This window comes from Canis lupus, chromosome 6 (genome assembly GCF_011100685.1).
Source record: "Canis lupus familiaris isolate Mischka breed German Shepherd chromosome 6, alternate assembly UU_Cfam_GSD_1.0, whole genome shotgun sequence".
Taxonomy (NCBI): Eukaryota; Metazoa; Chordata; class Mammalia; order Carnivora; family Canidae; genus Canis; species Canis lupus.
Window position 1 is genome coordinate 74,274,253 of NC_049227.1, and position 20,625 is coordinate 74,294,877.

Genomic DNA, 20,625 nt, shown 5'->3' on the forward strand with positions numbered 1-20,625 from the left:
AGATCTCTGACTTCACCTCACAGCACCTGTCCAGGCCATCTGTCCACCCCACAACACAATGTATCTAAGTTCTACCCCAGGCAAGCTGAGTTTTTAAACTCCAAACTTTAGGGACATGGCATGGTGTAGACCTGCATTGTTTCCTGCATTGTATTGGCAGGCTGTAATCGATGCAGGTTTGTCCCAGAAGTGCTATCACACCAAAGAGTTAAGGGGTAGATTTTGGAATAAAGTGCAGCAAAGAGCTGGTTTCCAGATTAGCCTGCACCTGTGTCTCTGTACCTGTGGGGAGGGGTGGGGGAGAGTAATGGCACAAGTCAGCTATTTTGTCCCCAGAGAGGCAATGCCACCTCTCTCATATGCATTCCAAGAAGGGGGAGCCATCTCTCCCAGTGTGTCTCAGGAGATCCTCAGATTGTGCCATCTGTTCCCAGGCTATCTACCCTCCTTCTCCATAGGAGCACTAGAGCACCCTCGGGGCTCCCAACTGCTATACCACAGACCTCTAAAATTCCAGTCTTTGAGCTCTGTTGGTTATAAAAACTCACAAAAATGAGCCTCTCTCATTTTCCCAGTCAATATCCTTGGAGAAGTGTTTTCCTTATGCAATTCCCTGTATTTCTTTCTTTCTTTCTTTTCTTTCTCTTTCTCTTTCCTTTTTTCTCTCTCCCTCTCTCACCAAGGCTCCCTCCTCTCTGCAGCACCCATGATACTTTTCTCCCCAAACTTTCACTATTTGCAGATGACATGATACTCTATGTAGAAAACCTGAAAGTCTCCACCAAAAAATTGTAGAACCAATATACAGATTCAGTAAAGTCACAGGATACAAAAATCAATATTCAGAAATTTGTTGCTTTTCTATACACCAATAATGAAGCCGCAAAAAAGAGAAATCAAGGAATTGATTCCATTTACAATTGCACCAAAAACCATAAGATGTCTAGGAATAAACCTAATCAGAGATAAAAGCTCATGGATCAGAACAAATATTGTTAAAATGTCTCTACTACCCAAAGCAGTGGACGCATTTAATGCAATCCCTATCAAAATGCCATCAGAATTTTTCACTGAGCTAGCTAAACAATTCTAAAATTTGTATGGAGAAAAAAATATCCCAAAGACTCAAAGCAATTTTGAAAAATAAAAACAAACCTGGAGGTATCACGATTCCAGACTTTAAGTTGTATTACAAAGCTATAGTGATCAAGACAGCATGTTACTGGCACAAAAACAGAAACTTAGATCAATGGAACAGATTAGAGAATCCAGAAATGGACCCACAACTATATAGTCAACTAATCTTCAAAAAAGCTGGAAAGAATATCCAAGGAAAAAAGACAGTGTTGGGAAAACTGGACTGCAACATGCAGAAGAATGAAACTGGACCACTTTCTTACACCATACACAAAAATAAATTCAAAATGGATAAAAGCTCTAAATGTGAGACAGGAATCCATCAAAATCCTGGAGAACACAGGCAGCAACCTCTTTGACAACAGCTATAGCAACTTCTTATTAGATATGTCTCCTGAAGCAAGGGAAAACAAAATAAAAAATGAATTATTGGGACTTCAAGATAAAAAGACTCTGCACAGCAAAGGTAACAAAACTGAAAAGCAACCCACATAATGGGAGAAGATATTTGTAAATGATACATCTGATAAAAGGTTGGTATCCAAAATCTATAAAGAGCTTATCAAACCCACACCCAAAAAACAAATATTACAGTTAAGAAATGGGCGGAAAATATAAATAGACATTTTCCCAAAGATGACTTAACAGATGTCCAACAGGGATCCCTGAGTGGCGCAGCGGTTTGGCGCCTGCCTTTGGCCCAGGGCGCGATCCTGGAGACCCGGGATCGAATCCCACATCGGGCTCCCGGTGCATGGGGCCTGCTTCTCCCTCTGCCTGTGTCTCTGCCTCTCTCTCTCTCTCTCTCTCTCTCTCTGTGACTATCATGAATAAATAAATAAAATCTTAAAAAAAAAAAAACAGATGTCCAACAGATACACGAAAAGATGTTCAATATCACTGATCATCAAGGAAATACAAATCAAAACTGCAATGAGATATCAGCTCATGCCTCTCAGAATGGCTAAAATTAACAACATAGGAAACAACAGGTGTTGGCAAGGATGTGGAGAAAGAGAACCCACTTATGCTGTTGGTAGGAATGAAAACTGGTACAGCCACTCTGGAAAACAGTTTGGAGTTTCCTCAAAAAGTTAAAAATAGAACTAGCCTATGATCCAGGTATTACACTACTAGGTATTTACCTAAAGGATACAAAAATACTGATTTGAAGGGCTGCATGCACCCTGATGTTTATTGCAGCATTATCAACAGTAGCCAAATTATGGAAAGAGCCCAAATGTCTATCAACTGATGAATGGATAAAAAAGATGTGAGATATATATATAACATTTTACAATATTTTATATTCTATATATATTCTGTTATATATGCACATATATATACAATAGAATATTAGTCATAAAAAAGAATGAAAATTGTCTTCTGCAATGATGTGGATGGAGCCACAGTGTATTATGCTAAGTGAATTAAGTGATTCATATAAACAAATACCATATATTTTCACTTATATGTGGAATTTAAGAAACAAATGTGCACAGAGAATATATAGATATATAATTTATATATCCATATATATTAACATAGAGATTTATATGTCTAAATATATGTCTGTATATATATATATATATATATATATATATATATATGTCTATATATGTATATATACAGAGAGAGAGACAAACCAAGAAACACTCTTACCTATAGAGAATTAACTGATGGTTACCTAAGGGGATGGAGTGTGGTGTTGGGTGAATATGCGATCCCCATCACATAATAAGAGTGCACTTGTGATGAGCTCTAGGTGATGTATGGAATTATTGAATCACTCTATTGCACACCTGGAACTAATCTAACACTGTAAAAAATCAAGGTACGCTTATACCAAAAAACCACACATACAATAAAGGATTATTTTTCTCAAAAAAGTTATTCTATCCACCTGAAAATAAAAAGACTATTTTCAGCCTGTCACCGCTCTGGCATTGTCTAGAGGACAATTAAGCTTCCAGTGGGTCCAGGGTATGTGCACACTGACTGGATCATAGAAGCATGGCAGTTAGTTTCCTATTCATTCTGCACCTCTAAGCACATCCTCAGAAAGGAGGAGAGACATTCTCCCTCTCCCCAACCCATAGTGGAGCAAATGTCAAAGGGTAACAATTCTCCAATGTGGTTAGCATCCTATTATGCCATTCAATAACTGTCATTATGTCATCTTATAATTTGGATGTAATAATACCTTGCTTTACTAACTACCATTTATCGACTGAGAAAAGAGGCAAAACTGAAATAAAACAGAAGCATTCATCTGGGGCCTTAGAATTTCATTTTGAGAGCAGAGATTCAGGTAGCAACCCAAACTGTGTCTCACTAGCTAACAAAAGTCAGGGACTTTTAAAGACAAAAGGGATTGTTTGTATACACTGTTTACAAATTACTGTGATTGGTGTTGGTGGCAGAAAACTAATCTTGGTTAAACAAATGTGGCTGCTAAGGCCATCACGGAGCAAAAGTCCATTACTGTAGCAAGTTGCAGGTGTTCTTGCAGAGCTCCTGGAATTTTAGCTGTTTGGCTCTGTTCAGAAGTTCATGGTCCACCCAGTGAGGACATGTGTAAGGCCTACCTCCTTAATGACCACCTGGCACCATTTTGAAATCCCTTGACATAAGTTGACCCCGTTTCATTTCACTCTTCACACATTTCAAAAGATCAGAAGTCATATTTGCTATGTGTTTAGATTTTTAATATAAAATACTTAGAATATTTGCAGTTATTAAAATTATACCATAGCTATCAAGTCATAGGCAATACTGTTTCTTTCTAATGGTCCCTTAATGCTAAATTTTATTAACATCAGGTTATTACTTATAATGCAAATGCAGGAATGAACAGAGTAGTAAAATTTTCTATTTCCAGGATCTCTTTTTATTACAAATAAAATTTATATTAAAAAAAAACCTAAAAGGCAATGTACTAAGTAGAAGATTTTTACAAATCATTTATCTAATGAAGGGTTAGTATCCAAAATGTATAAACAACTTATACAATTCAACTTCTATAATTCAATTATCCTTATACAATTGGATAAATAATCCAATTAAAAATGAGAAGACAAAAATAGTCATTTCTCTAAAGAAGGCTACAGATAGTGAACACACATATGAAAAGATGCTCAAAATCGCTCATCGTTAGGGAAAGGCAAATCAAAATCACAGTGAGATATCACCACACACCTGTTAGGATGGCTAACATAAGTGCACTCTTATTATGTGATGTGGATCGTATATTTCACCCAACAAGAAATGCTGTTGAGGGTATGGACGAAAAAGAACTCTCATGCACTGGTGGTAGGAATGCAAATTGGCGCAGCCACTGTGGAAATCAGTATGGAGGTTCCTCAAAAAGCTAAAAATAGACTAACCATATGATCCAGTAATTCCACCATTGACTATCTACCCAAAGAATACAAAAACACTAATTTGAAAAGAAATATGCACTTTATGTTTATTGCAGGTTTATTTACAATAGCCAAGATATGGAAGCAGCCCAAATATCCATCAGTAGATGAATGAATGAAGATGTGAGACATACACGTGAGCATACACACACACAATGGAATATTATTCAGCCATAAAAAATAATGAAATCTTGACATTTACAACAACATGGATGGATCTAGAGGGTATAATGCAAAGTGGAAAAAGTCAGAGAAAGATAAATACCATACCATTCCTATGTGGAATTTAAGAAACAAAATAAATGAGCAAAGAAAATAAGAGACAAACAAAAATCTAGATCCTTACTGAAAATAAAATGAGGGTCACCAAAAGGGAGGTAAGTGGTAGGAGGGAATGGCTGAAACAGGGGAATGGGATTAAGAGTACACTTATCTTGATGAGCACTGAGTAATTAATATAATTATTGAGTCACTATGTTGTACGCCTGAACTAATATAACACTGCAGGTTAATTATACTGGAATAAAATTTTAGAAAATAAGGAGTTATATATAAGTCCACGTCAATAGATTTTCCCTCATAGAATTTGGCCTGAGAGGAGAAAATAATAGCATATTTCATTCTACCTGTGTTGGTTTAGCAATGTCAGAAAACTTCTGAACAATGAAGTTTCAAAGACATTTTCAGCAATGGCCATTATCTCACACACACACGTTTGAACATACATTCAAATAACTCAAACATAATTTACTAAACTAGAGCTTATACTAAATTATAACAATTCAAAAATACATTCTTGTATTATTTTAATTAAAAACTCTAATGGGAAGACTATCCATCTAAAAAACATACATCAATAACCAAGTAAGGAAATTTGCCAGACATACTTGCAAAACAATAATACACATATAACGATAATACTAACAAACCCTGAATCTTAATGCACCTTTGAAATTTTATGTGCACATTCATTCAACAAATATTTAAATATCTACTATGTGACAGGGCCTACGCTTAATGTGAAATTTTGAGAAAAAGTTTCGAGATTCACAAAAACATATTTCTCTGGAAAAACCTGCAACAAATTGATAGTTCATTTTAATGAGCCAGGTCAGCAAAGTTATTTTCTCTATTACTTGGTCTTATTTCATTAATTCATTGGTAGGGTCACTCATCTATTTGACTAAAATCTACAGAGTGCCTATTCTGAAAAGACACTGTGTGCCAGGATGTGAAGAACAACAGGGGTAACTTATTGGAGAAGACAACTATTAGGTAATTATAAGCATAATAAGCACTTGAAAAGCGAAGCTAGGGATGTACGTAGGAGTGAAGTTGGTCTGAAGATGAACAGAAATTCTCGTATCATAAGGGTAAAGAGAAGTATTTCAAGCAAGGGGAAGTAGCACTTTTTCAAAGGTCTCAAAACACAGAATAGTATATTTAAGCAACTACAAAAAAAAAAAAAAAGAGTAATGTGCTAGAGCAGAGAAAGCACACTGAGGCCTTTGGAAGAATGTGTCCATTTATTAGGCAAACATTTATTGAATGCCTACTCTACTGCTCTAGACGATATGGACGCAGTGGTGAGCAAAACAGAGTCCAAGCACTGGTAGAACTTCGATTGTCTTTGGAGGAAAGAACGAGAGGCATTAGAAATGGAGCAAATGATATGTCAAGTCCTAAGAGCTTTAGGGAAAAGTTAAATACGGTGAAATGGATAAGGAAAGCCAGAGGAGGGGAGTGTGTTGCTATTTCATTGGGAAGCCACGTAGCACAGTGTTTAAGAGTGCGGACTCGGGGGAGAATGCCTAGATGTGACCTTAGCCATGGTACTTATCATTCACACTTATGAACTATGTAGAAAAGGGGCTGGTGTATAATGTTGTTAGTGCACAGAAAATATGACTGTCATCATCATCTCATAATCATCTTCATTCATACTGTTATTTTTTTAAGATGTTATTTGTTCATGAGAGACACAGAGAGAGAGGCAGAGACACGGGCAGAGGGAGAAGCAGGCTCCCTGTGGGGGCCCCATGGGGGACTCCATCCCAGGACCCCGGAGTCACGCCCTGAGCCCAAGGCAGATGCTCAACCGCTGAACCACCCAGGGGCCACTCACACTGTTATTTATAATTGTAAATAAAGATATCATTGAAAAGGGGGAACTTGAAAGGAGACTGAAGATATACTAGGAGGAAAGCCCTGCAACCCTCAGTGGGAAAAGCGGTGCAGGCAGGGGGCTCCAGAGCACAAACACCTGTCGGTAGGTAGGAGGCTGCTAGGGGAGGTCAAGGAAAATGAAGAGGCCCGTAGTACTGGCCGGGGTGGAGGATGGGTGGGCATAGAGGAGCAATGTCCAAGAGGTAGCGGCAATCTCAGTTGAAAAGACCCTTAGAATCATTACAGAGAATTGGTGTTTGTTACACAAAAGGAATATTTGCATAGTTTAAGGAGAGGAGGAGATTATCTGGTTTTTGTTAGGACCTCTCTTGCATTCTGTGGAGTGATGTGTGGGGGTACGGGCAACTATGGAACGGCAGGAATCAGTTAGGCTGCCTGTAGGGGAGGCAAAATAAAAAATGTACTCAAAAATAGTACCCAAGGCTTTCGCCCCTGAAAGTGGAAAAATGGAATTGCTATTTGTTAAGATTGCTAATCACATAGGAGGAGCAACTTTGGTTATGCTGGTGGTTGCCAGTGCGGGGAACCCGAAATTTGGGAATTCTACTCTGCAGTAAGAAAAAGATACGGGTCTCCAAAACGAATCTGAGTACTGTCTGTTGTAATTTCTTTATCCTCAGCTCCCTCACTTTCACTCCGAGGGTCAATTTGTTTCCTCAACTCACAATGAGGGAGAAAACAATGTGTAAAAATGAGACGAAGATTCTCTTTTTAGATGCATAATTATTAAGGTTTGGTTTTTCCTTCTGTGCAACTAGAAAAGATGGAGTCTGGGAAATAGAAGGAAGAAGGCTCCCCTCACAGGCCGCTCACAAAGAAGGCCAGAGAGATCATCACAGCAGGTGGCCTTCGAAAAGGTGTCCTCCTCCACTTTCTAAACTGTGTTCAAATATTCCTGGACATTCCTAGGCTCTACAGAATATCTGAGAGTAGATATGGATACCTCGTGTGAGGGTAAGAGAGGGGCACTCATCGATGTGGGACACCTCGAGCGCTCTTCGAGAAGCAATGGTAGGTCTATCTTAAGAGGCTTTCAGAAGACAGGGACAGGTCACATGAAGCCACGGTGGGCTTCTGAAGTATTTCGAGTCAAGAAGCTCTCTGTTCTGGTTACTAACAAACCACCTCAAGTCCTAGTGGTTCAATGCAAAATGTGTTAATGTCTCATAGGGTTGTGTGGGTTGACTATTCTCAGCTGAGAAGCTCTTGCTTGGGGTCTTGTGTATTATCCTAGCCAGATGTCAGCTGGGTCAAGACATGTTCTTGGAAGACTTAATTGGACTCAGTTCACTCACCTGGTTGACAGGTGATGCTGGCATTGGGCTCAGAGTTGAACTAGGGCTTTACAACCACGTGCCTACCCCCGGGCATCCCCTGGCCTCTGTGGTTTGGGCTTCTCATAGCATGGCAACTGGATTCCAAAAAAAGAGCATCTCATGAAGTGAAAGTCCCAGGAACAAGGGTTCCGAGAGGCTCAGGTATAAACTGCCAGCTTCTTATGAATTCAACTGTGAGGTCACACATCATCACTTCCACATTTTATTGGTCAAGGGCAAATTACACAGACACCCAGATTCAAGCCTAAGGATCTATGTATGAACATGGGCTCGGACACCAGGAAGTATGGCTCCCTGGGAGGCTATTTTTAGAGACTAACACACTGTCAGTTAAGTATAATGAAAAACGGTGTAGTTAAAAACATAAACCAAAAATCATTTTAATGATATTGTTTTGGTTCATAAATATTTTTTTTAATATAAAAGCCATACAAAACCTGTGATTACTATAGGGAATTTTGAAAAAGTTGACAAGACAAAGGAATATACACGAACCTATTAATATCATCAGATGGACAACTCCCACATAATAGGTGGTTAATAAATATATGTTCAATTAATGAATTGACAAATTAATTGGCACAGGCACTTTTTAACTTTGAAATCAAAGATAAAAATATGTAGCATTTTAATCTTTTTCCTAAAATTATGCCATATATTTTAATTTTACTATTTTACACCACAATCATTTCAATACTGTTACAATATTTATTATATGGAATAGCCCCAATTATTAATTTTTTATTAATCTAGGTGATCTTTAAATTTTTGCTCTTATTTTTTTGAAAAGGGAATATTCTAGTAATTAAAGCTCTATTGCTTATGATTAATTTTTGTTAGAATCAAAAGTGAGACAGTTTTAAGATTTTTTTAAATCTGCATTGTGAATTTCCCTCTAAAAAGGCTAAAACAATTTAAACTACCGGCAGCACTGGTGGGGAGTTTTCATTACTTCACATTCAACTATAAAAATTCTTCCAGTATGGGAAATAGGAGGATTTTCTTTTTGTCCATTTGTGACCGAATATTTTTTGTCCATTTGTTACTCAATTACTGGTAAAATTGAACAAATTTCTGTCTGCTTAGAGGCCATTTATAGTTCTTTTGTGATTTTTCTGTTCAGGGACTGTATTATCTTTCCCATTAAAATAAGAAAGAATCCTTTGGTACCACATTAGATATTCTTAAAAATGTCATGAAAAAAATGGATAAAATATGTATCCTAAATATTGTAGTCTAAGTTATATCTGTGACTGATTTCATGGACCAGCACATAAGAATATTCAGAAATAGGAAGAAAGAATAATTATGGTCAATGGACTCGGGAACCCGCTTTTGCTTTTGTCACCTGTTAGCATGTATTTATTTTATGTTGTAATTATTATCATCCAAACTTTGCTCCTCAAAATAAGTCTATAAGTACTAGAGAAGTCAGTCATCTCCTTGATTCCATGTACTGTCTACTAAACTTGAAGGCAACTTTAGAAAAAAATTACATACTCTTTTAGATTTGAGGGAGTAGACAACAGCATAGAAGTATGCACTGATTTAATGGGAAAAAGATTTCCTAAATAATATTAATAGAAGAATAAATAACCACCATCTACACCCCTGTCAAACAGAGAACAAGATAAAGCTTTCAGTTTTCTGACAGTTTTTCTGTGTTTTGTGCTCCATGCCAAGCCCAGCTTAGTCACTAAATTGAATGGCTATATAAAATATAAAGTTCCTTAGGACAATTTTATGCTTTGCTTGTAACCAATAGTTATCACTAATGAGAGACATTAGAATTATCATTATCAAAAACTAATATAATAATCAAACTAAATACCATATTATCTAATTAAATAAATTTTCGCATTCCATCAATTCAACTCTGTAATCAACAGCACAAGAATAGAATATAGTTATTATCTGCTAGGAAAGTGTTGCTGTCATGCCTGTGATTGCAGTTCTTTAAAAACACTAAGATAAATGTGTTTTCTATTTACCAAATGGTTTTATATTTTGGGGGAGGGGGTTTATGAAATACTCTCAAATTTTTCTATTATCCTACTTATCGAAAGTCCCTTTCATGCCACCTCGTAAAACATGAGAAATAACTTCTGCTATCAGAACCTGACAATTCATGCATGTAAGTCCTTTGCTATATATTATCCAAGAAAAAAAACTCTTATAATATTAAGTATATTGTTATAATTTATACTTTAGGGAATGATTTTAGAGATCAAAATAGGCAGCATATTAGTGAAGAAGCCAGAAGCCATCTTTGGCAGCCCAAGAATGGGCCCCGTACTCACTCATTTCATGTCATTTCCGGTTCTTGAACTTGCCTTGCTTCTGAAATCTGCCCGCAGAAGCTACAGCAACCATTCCTTGTTCTCTTGAGATGATATATTCAAAGAAACAATAGTTCTTACCGCCTCTGGAAGACTTCCCCACAACTGAGTGGTCAGCTTTGTTACAAAACTGTGGAAGCTTACGCAGTCTTCTTTATGCATTCTGCCTCTTTCACGGTCTCCTTCTCCCAATTCTTTGCTTTTGGGGGTGTTTTTACAAACAGGACTGTCATCAGAGTCTTCTAGGGACTCCACTACAACAGGTTCCCAGTGACTAGATTCTACGAGCAAAACCAGGAGAGAGATCCCAAGCTAAAAGACGTTGAGGGGCTCCAGAGATACAAAAGGGGAGGAATAGGTACTTGAAGCTAAAATTAGGCAAAGGACCATCACACACGCAGAAGCATGGACTCTGTCGTGAAAAGGCATTGCAGTCTTTGGAATAACAAAGTAACAACGATTATCTTGGAAACTTTGGAAACATCAAAGTAATTATGGGAAAAAATATTTGCATTTTTAGTATCGCTCCGTCTTGGTTCTATTCCTACTCATTCTATCCTGAGAATGGCTTTTAGAACAACAGATTTCTGGCGAAATTTATAGAAGCTTGTTTGTTTACAAATCGTTAATCTTACACGAAGGGCAAGGAGAGACCAAAGAAAGAGCCAGAGCACTCCAGGAGGGTAGGTGGCAGGTTTCACACCAAGGGAACTCACAGGCGAGTTGTCCTGGGAGACTGCAAAAGGAGTCAACCGCTGTACCTGCACGCCACAAGCTTACAAGTGAATAGACAGGCTTTAACGGGGTCAAGTCACATACATATTCAGTCCACACAGTCTCAACATCTTACTCTCTCAAGCCTGCATCTTGGGAAACAGCCCCCGCTGGGTTCGGAACACTGACCAAATGAACATTCCAAGGACAAGGTGTGGGGTGGAGCCTCCAATTGCCCAGATGCAGCTGGTGGGTCAACTGGAGGTCATGGTGTGGTGTCAATGACCTCCAACATTCTACCTCTTGTTAAGGGTTTTACAATCTCATATGCCTCCTTTTCCACAATGTGCTGTGAACTGTCAACAAGGAGTTTCATTAGCAAGAAGGCGGCTCATCTGGTGGCTACCAGGCTGAATTGGGGGTAGATAACACAGCAACAACGTAGGCCCAGGCAAGAGAAAACACGGATTAAGATAATGACTCCCAAAATAAGTAACAATTTTTTGCTAAGAATCTCATGATCTGAATCACTGATTTATTAAATCCCCTAGACTGGGGGTCAGTTCACGCCAGTGTTTATTAGTCCTCATGCGATTTAATAAAGATAATACGTTAGCAGACTGATTAGGTGGGAACACAGAACATTCTGTTTGGATAATAACGCAGGTGCCTCCTTGCGAGGTAGTAACAGTATCCCAGGCCGTCTTGTTGTGGAGGACGACTTTTCTCCCCAGAGGCATTTCCATGTTTGATAAAAAACAGGCTTTTTAGCTATCACTTAAGGCTTGTTGGGTGAATTTAATAAGGGTTTCTATGTGTGCTATGACATCCTCCAGGCCAATGGCAGGAGCAAAGAAGGTGGCCAAGTGGTCCTATCAGTGGAAAACAGAACATTCCACCTGGGCTTGAGGAGAGGGAGGTTAGCAACTTCAGGAACTTGACCTGAACATTGTGTACATACCATACATGTTGTGTGGGGGAAACAACACTGTCAGGCATGAGCAGATGGACAGAGACCAGGGTACGCCAGAACAGGACCCCCGTTGTCTCCCCTCTTTTGTGTTTCATTCTAGGTGTGGTTCATTTCATTATGTCAGGCTTGCAGCAAAGGGGAATGGAGATCGAGTAGTTTCCCCTCCACCCAGGAGTTAAGAGTAACTCACCCCATCTGGGTGAGATGTCCAATTGCAAATTCCAGTAGATAAAGCTTTCTCCCGGGGGTATTGGGGCTTGGTGTTCTCAGCAGAACACATTGATCTATAGTGAGAATCAGGGCAGTGGCTGTTTCCAGTGACTTCTATACCTTTATAGTATTGGGGGTCTGGGTAGGGATCCCCAGTCTGGCAATGAGGGAACGGCCCCTACTGTTGATCATTCAAATGTGGACCAGTATCTTAGTCCACGTGGCCAAGGTGGTTGTGCTTGTTAGTGGTTCAATCTGCTGTTCTAATATTCCATTTTCCCTTTCTATCTATTCTGCAGCTTGCAGGTTGTAGGGGAGATAGAACCTCCATTCAATTTCCTGTTCTTTTGTTTAGACTTGCACATCACCGTCTTTGAAATGGGATACCTTAATGCTGTCTGTTTGACAAGGGTAACATACATGGTACTTAGGTTGTCTAATCCCATAATGGCAAGCAGCCTGGTTTGCCCTGCACGGGGAAAGCTTCAACAGGCCAGATGCAGTGTCCACACAAACCAATGGCATATTTAGAACCCTCACTCCAACAGAAGAGGCCAAAATAATTGATTTGCCAATCCTTCATCAGTTGGGAACTCCAGCAGATGGCTCCAGACATTTTTGGTAGTTGCCCTGGGCATTGTTTAGAAGACGCAGGCATGCTGTTGCTGCATCAACATGTTAAAGGCAATTCAGCATCCTTGGAGAGATGCCGTCCCATGCAGGCCCTACTGTGGCCACCCATTCTGTGCACCCAATCCGCCATACCTACTGAAGGGCCCGTTGCTAGGGCTTGTACCCAAGCTAGGGCCTCAAATTCCTGATTGCCAGGGTGTCTTGCCTTATGAGTCAGGGTGTGGAAGACAATTAAGATTATTCCAGCTCTTACAGGTGAATCCAAACACTTTCCACATATTCTGGCCCCAAAAAGATTTATGTATGATCATCCATTCCTCAGCTTCCCATTGTCCAAGCCGTAGAGATGGTCCTTTTAAAACAGCCCAAATGTCAGGGCGAAGAGTTAATAGGGCTCATGAGTGATCAGCAGCCACACCACTCTGAGTTCACCCCACTGGGTGCTACGGTTTATTTGTTTCCATTCAGATGGGGTCAGTGTTGGGCTGAATAGTAGCTACAGCCCTTGTGGACCAGTTGCCCAGACCAGGCACATAAGTATACAAGGCATCAGTGGAAATTTCCCCTATTTCCTCTCTATGGTACCCAGGGGCCACCACAGGAATACAGGTGGGGCATCTGGAGGATGCATATACTCTACAGGGCCTAGCAGCCTTGGCATTTCTAGAGACAATGGGCTTGTCGGACAAGGTATTCCTGTGTTGCAAATAGGCATCCCACTTAGTCAAAGTGGGAATTTGTGCCACAGCAGTGGTGAGTATATGAAACAAATTTTAACCCACCCCCAAGTCCCTACAAGGTCTTACATCTCTTTCACATCCTTAATAATTAGATACACTTATATCTTGTCAATCACAGCTTTTGGGGACAACTGACATCTTACCCAACCACATGACTCCAAAAACCTTGATGGAGGTGCCTGGCCTTGAATTGTCTGTCTGTTCACTGTCCATCCTCTCCCTCACAGATGCTCCAGCAGAGTCTGTAAGTCTTGCAACAGAGGCAAGTCTTCACATGTTAACATGATATCATCACCGTAATGGGCCCATTTTACTTATATCGGGAAGGAGAACAGGGACATATCTTAGGCAACCATCCAGTGACATATTGTGGGGCTGTGGAGGTAGCCATGGGGAAGCACTTGAAAGGGCCATTGTTAGCTCTCCCACATGTAGGCAAAATGATCTTATGACTCAGCAGCCAGGAATATATTGGCAAAAGCATTTGCTAAGTACAGCACAGCTTGGTAACTCCTAGGACCAGGGCTCAAGTATCTGAGGTAGATGATGGCAGCGTTGAGCACAGACACATGCATTGGAGAGGCACTACCTTGTTCAGTTCTTAGTAGTTCATGTTCTTTATGGGGTGGTATCTAGTTCCCTCTCTGGGTTTGCTTACTCTAAACTAAAAGCAAAATTTACCCAGAGAATAGTGCAGAGTTTGACCTTATACCATATCAATGCCCAATATGTCCTCTGGAATCGAAGAAAAGAAAATCCCAGATTCTTGTGAGTGAAAACATCCAGCTTGCAATGTCAAAAGGACCTTTCGGGCCATAACCGATTCCCCTCTATAACCATCCATGGCACTGAGGGAGACAGAAAACTTCTAAAGGTTAGCATGTGGTAGCATACATTTGGCTCCAGTGTCAACCTGAGCTGTCACCTTTTGTTTATTTCTGGGTGACCGGTAAATAGTGAGCTCAACACGCAGCCTCTGACCACCTCCAGTGGCCCTCACCTGGAGGCATTCTTGGCCTACATCCCATACCCAGGGTGTGGGAGCTGTCTACCCTACAGAAGACCATATCTCTAAGGCCTCTGCTGAAGCAGGTGGGGCATCAGGGATGGTAAGGGGCAGGGGGGCAAGCCTAAACTGTTGTGTAGGTTGTAAGGCTTTCCACAGGCCAACCCACTGTGTTGCGTTGCCAGTCTATCTGTTCAGGTGTGGTCCTGGAAGCAATGAGGTCAAACCACATTTGCTTCCAGGTTACTTTGATCAGACCCTTTACAGCCAATTGTGAAAGCCTTTGAATTTTTGAGCGCCCTCTCTGTCTTGAGTCTTTCAAATAGCCCATAACCAAACCTGGGATTTGTCATTTTCCCCCAGATCATTAATGGATTGCTCAACATCATAAACACCCTGTTCCATGACCAGACACAGCATGAATGTCAATGTTCCATAGCAGGTGCTGGGGGTGGGGGCAGACTGGAGTATTTTGGCTTTCATTCCTGCGGTAAATGTGCATGATTAGGGCCTTCAAAGACAAGAACATAGATGGTCTGTTTCATTCCCAATTCCCTAAGGATTTGTTGCACCTCTTCTGCAGACTTCCACAGTCACACAGGCCCTGGGAGATTCCCCCTCATTGGGCCAAGCTACCTGCAAGCTGGGATAATCTGACCTATTAGGGAGTATCTTGAACTCCCAGAAGGCCATGTAGGTGCTGCTGGTGGGCAGAGTGTTGCTCATTTTCTCTGCCTCCTGCACAGTCAGAAAAATGCCATCCCCCTCCCCAGCCATACTTACCATGCCTGGATGTCTGCCCTGGCCTTTTTCTGGGCTCAGCAGCTCTATCAGTAAGCTCAGTGCGAGTATATTCTCTCATCAAAACATTTCCTGAATTGGGGGCCACCTGGCTGGCTGGAGCTGTTGCTCGCTTTTGCCTTCCTTCGGAGTAGGGGTCCAATGGCACAGGGCACTGGTCTGTTTCACTGTCAATCACAACATCCTCCATTCATTGTCCTCACTTTCCCAGGGATCCCACCTCTGAAGTTCCAATCAGCCTTGGTCCTAGCACTTGGCCCTTCATCCACAGCAGCCTGCACCTTCCTAACTTGGTGGAGGGCGCGTTAAGCTCTCCACTTATTACCCAGCTCTCTCACCTTGCCTGACAGCTCCAAAGCTAGAGTCGTGGACACCCGCACATCCTTTTCTAACTTCACCTCCTCATCCAACTTTCTAACTTGAGCTGCAGCCTCTAGTGGGGATTAGAAGCCAGCTACACTGTCCACGACAGAGGCCAGCCTGCAGCAGCAGCCACCCATTCCTCTTCTCTGCACTCAACTCTGCACAGTTCCTCAAACAGGTGCATTAGACCAGCTGGCATTTTGGACGTGTCCCCATGTTCACACTGCTGTCCACAAGCACAAGCAATATAGGCCGCCCTCCCCACACAGCGGTTGATGGCCAACTCGGGATTTCCCCTTGGATGCCTCCTTCCCAAGGCCCATTGCTTTTGGTCTCTCGGCAAGTTCACTAATTGTTGGTTTACAAACCTGCCTCCTTACACATAATGTAAGGAGAGACCAAAAAAGAAGCAGATTGGTAGGTGGCAGTTTAATAAGCAACCTATATGGTATACACTAGTCTTACTATTATTAAATTACATATTTTTTATTGAGAGTCTGATGCACATGAAAGAGTTATAAATAATTCATGAGAAAACAGAATAATAATTAAATACATTTAGCACAGATTTTATATTATAAAAGAGATAAGAGTATTATCACTGCATACTGGTTTACTGAATCAAAAAAATGCTTCATGGAAGGTTGAATTAGAAAGTGCTGTAAGATTTGAATAATGGACAAATAAAGCTATAAACTTATACCATTCATTAATATCAGCTACATATTTAGCACTCTGCTAAGTAAATCTTTACATTCGTTTTCTGATTGTTAACCCAGCTTCATTAGGTGCAAAGTATTTGCCAATTTAGAGATTAAAAAGAAGCGAGACTCGATGAGTTTAAAAAATAAACCAAGTTCACAGAACAAATAAGGGACAGAATTGTGAATTTCCAGTGTAAAGCTATAATATTCCCAAAGTACCACTAGGTTTTGAAACAAATGTTTGTTACAAGGTGGCAAAAGTCTCAGTTTGTAGATTTATTTCAGATTATGACTGTTTTGACAGCAGAACCAACATTAATGATCGTATTGATATTGCATTAAGGTATTTGCTTAATAAATCCATTTTCTGACAAATTTCCGTTTCTTCCCTACTCATGCCTTCATTGAATTGTAACCGATGTCTGTGCATATGTTCTTGCCTTCAAATAATCTAGTTCCTCCTGAAATAGAAGAAAATAGGTGAAAAACACTTGAAGACGAAAACGACAACCTTCAAAAATCATATGTAACTTATCCTCCAAGTTTCAAACTATAATTTCACATGCTTAATATCACAGGAAAAATAAAAATATCTAAAGCCTCCTTAGGGGTAGATCAACATTACTACAAAGTTACATTTTTTCCATTGTGTCAGAGGGTATCACACTGGTCTTCAGTAGAGAATCATTTCCTTGCTGTTTAATAATACCAAGCAACCAGTAATCCAATAAAAAACAAATCAGCACGGCTATTTGATGTCACATATAACTCCAAGAGAGACCATTTCAATGAGTCTACAACCTACATCTCTAAGTAATAAGAATGTTTCATTGTATTATTCAGTACCTTGCAGGGGCCCATTAGATGTTTACTGAAAGGAATTTAATTAGGAGTAAAGCCAAAAAGTCTGTTGGTAAATGTGAATATGAAATGTTGTATTAATTTCTACGTACTTTATCTTTACACGTTCCAATCTCCTTGGTTTTCATAGAAACAAATATGAAATTATTGATGCATGATACCTGTGAAAAGCAATGCAAATAATTACAAAAGGATAAATTAAAGGGGTGGTAATAATTATATATATAAGCATTTTATTAAGCTTTAATACGTAGCTCTTATATTCATAGACATAGAATATTAAGTTCTTATGTTCACACAGAATATATTTAATATAATATCTAGTCCAACTTCCCATTTATACATTCATTTATCTATATATTTTATAATTGATTTATATATTAATTCGTATGTGCATTCACTTAAACTCCCCAATGTTTATTTGCTTTGATGAAAATTAGTGAGAATAGCACTTGCCTCATAGGCTTTTCATAAATATTCAATGAAATAATCAATGCTAAATGTACAACATATTATCTGATAAATGGTATACACTATTACTATTATTAAATTATATTTTGTTTATTGAAAGTCTGATATGAGCAAGGCTCTGTGATGAAAAAAATGAATAAAACATGTAACCAACTCTCTAGTTACATCTTAGTAAGAAATTAAGAAATATATCCATTTAATATTAATAAAGGAATGCGATGATAGGTTCTAAAAGAAAAAGTTTTATGAGACAGCAGAGATTTCCAAAGACCAAGTCCTTCCTTCTACAGCATATATGACAAGCACTTTAAAAATTTCTTTTGGCAGTTTTTTCACTGATTCACTGGGCAGCCCATTCTATTTTTTAAGAAGTTTAATACTAGAAATTATATTCCATTATTCCATATGGAAACTGACTTCAGTATTTTTCAAAATACTATCCATTTTATTTCTAATTTCTATCAGGTAAATTTCAAGCAAATGCAAATCAAATGGGAAAAAATGCAAAATAATTTTCTTCCTTTTTTTTTTTTTTTTTTCGTTTCACACACAGAAGCTAGGAAATGGTAAGTGAATGATCCTATATATAACACTATTAGCTTTATTTCTGCTGACTTCTAAATAAAGTAGCCTAACCAAAAAGATAAATAACAGACTGACCTGGCCACATGTTCCCAATATATTATTAAACTGCACTATATTTCCTTTGGGAAGAAATTACACTGCTATTTCCTTTACATTTTTTATATCAATAGATGCCTGAATTTCACTTGAGCTACAGAAGAGGGCTGGAGGAATAAAATTTGACAAAGTTGGATTCAACTAATGAGAGGTAAGGGAGCTCAGAGAAGCTTGAGTTTTGCCATGAACTCTAGTTTTCATTATAGTGTTGGGGAAACAGGATATATCAAGGAGAGGGATTAAATGGCATGGGAAAGGGTGAACATAATTAGATTTTACGTTTGAAGAGGTATACCAGAAAATATGCTGTCAAAATCTGACACACACCTTCAGTTTTTTAGTTACAGGCAATATTGTTTCCCCAAATAAGACTATTTTTTAAAGTATTTACTCAGTTGGTGTTTTCCAATTTGAGTTAAATTATTGAGCTTCTTGTTGACATTATGTGTTACTAGAAATGAGAGAAATGAATGTGATATTTGCCTTAGAATGCTCATTCTCATATTCTGCTCTTGTGATGTCACATTTTGCCCGTCTACATTTGGTGTTGCTTATTACTATAGGCAGTAAGAGATGTGCACATGTCAAACTGCCTCTAGCTAGCAAATATATTTCTGGGAGACATAATGTTTTAAACAGGAAACACAGAAACATGTCTACAAGCCAATCTGTCGACAAGTAATAAAGTATTCATACTATACCTCCAGCATAAGGAGTTGAAAGGAAGCTCTTACTGGTAATATTCCTCTGCATGTATTAAAAAACTAATAATCAGGAAAAAAAAACAGTCTTTACTCCTACAAAAACAAGTTGTACAAAGATTTGAGTTAAATGCAAATGAATTGTCAAAACTGTTAAATGAGAATTTCTATCTACATTTTCTTAGGTCACTCAATGACTGCATATATAGCATATACTTAACGTTATTTCTATTATAGGATTAGACTAGTATTAGTAAAAAATGATTTACAATCCCAGAAAGTTTATTTCCTCTACTTCCTTATTAATCGTGGATTATACTTCTGAAACTGCAACCCAAAGAGAAAGTAAGAAATAAAAGAAAAATAGCAACTATCAAAGAAACTTTTCACAATGACATCTGACTTCCTAAAATATTTTATTTATTTTATTATTTTATTTTATTATTATTTTATTTATTTTATTTTATTTTATTTTATTTTATTATTTTATTTTTTATTTCAGAGAGCACACAAGCAAGGGGCAGGAGTGGCAAAGGGAGAAGGGAAGCAGGTTTCCCACTGAGCAGGGAGCACAATATAAGGATCAATCCCAGGACCCTGGGATCACAGCCTGAGCCAAAGGCAGTCACTTAACCACCCAGGCACCCCACAAATGTTGTCTGACTTAAACAAATAACAACATCTTGATTACATGCAAAATTTAACTTCATTTAAAACTTTTAAGAATAAATTATGTTAAAGGAATACCTGCATTTAAGCTTATAGATATTAATGTAATATTCAATTATTCACATTTTCTAAGTAAATGAGCATTTAAAATATGCCAGATTTCCATTTCTGGTCAAGACAGAACAACAATGACCAGATTTACTCTATTCACTGAAACAAACCACTATCAGATAGAATACATAAAATATTTATTTTTAAGTTGCCAAATACCAGAAAATGAAGGCTACTGATCCTTGAGAGAAGGTATACGAATGTTGTGAGCTCTGTGTTATTCCATAGTATTGGAGAGAATAGTTCACAATGCATGGGGCATTCAGTACAGTATACAAGAGGGTCAACTCAATAATGGGGAGTACTGCTCTGCACATTTGCAACAATTCTTATAAGCAAAATTTAAAGGACAAAACAATTTTCAAGTTACTTAACTGAGTCCCAGAAGAAAGCTAAAAACTATTTATAGAAATACAAGAATATCCAGTATTCAAGAGGGAACATTCACAATTACCAAGCATGCAAAACAGTAGGAAAAAGCCAATCCAGAACTACACATGTGCTAGAGTTAGCAAACATTATAAGAATTATAACAGTTATATCCAATCTGTTCAAAACCTGAAGG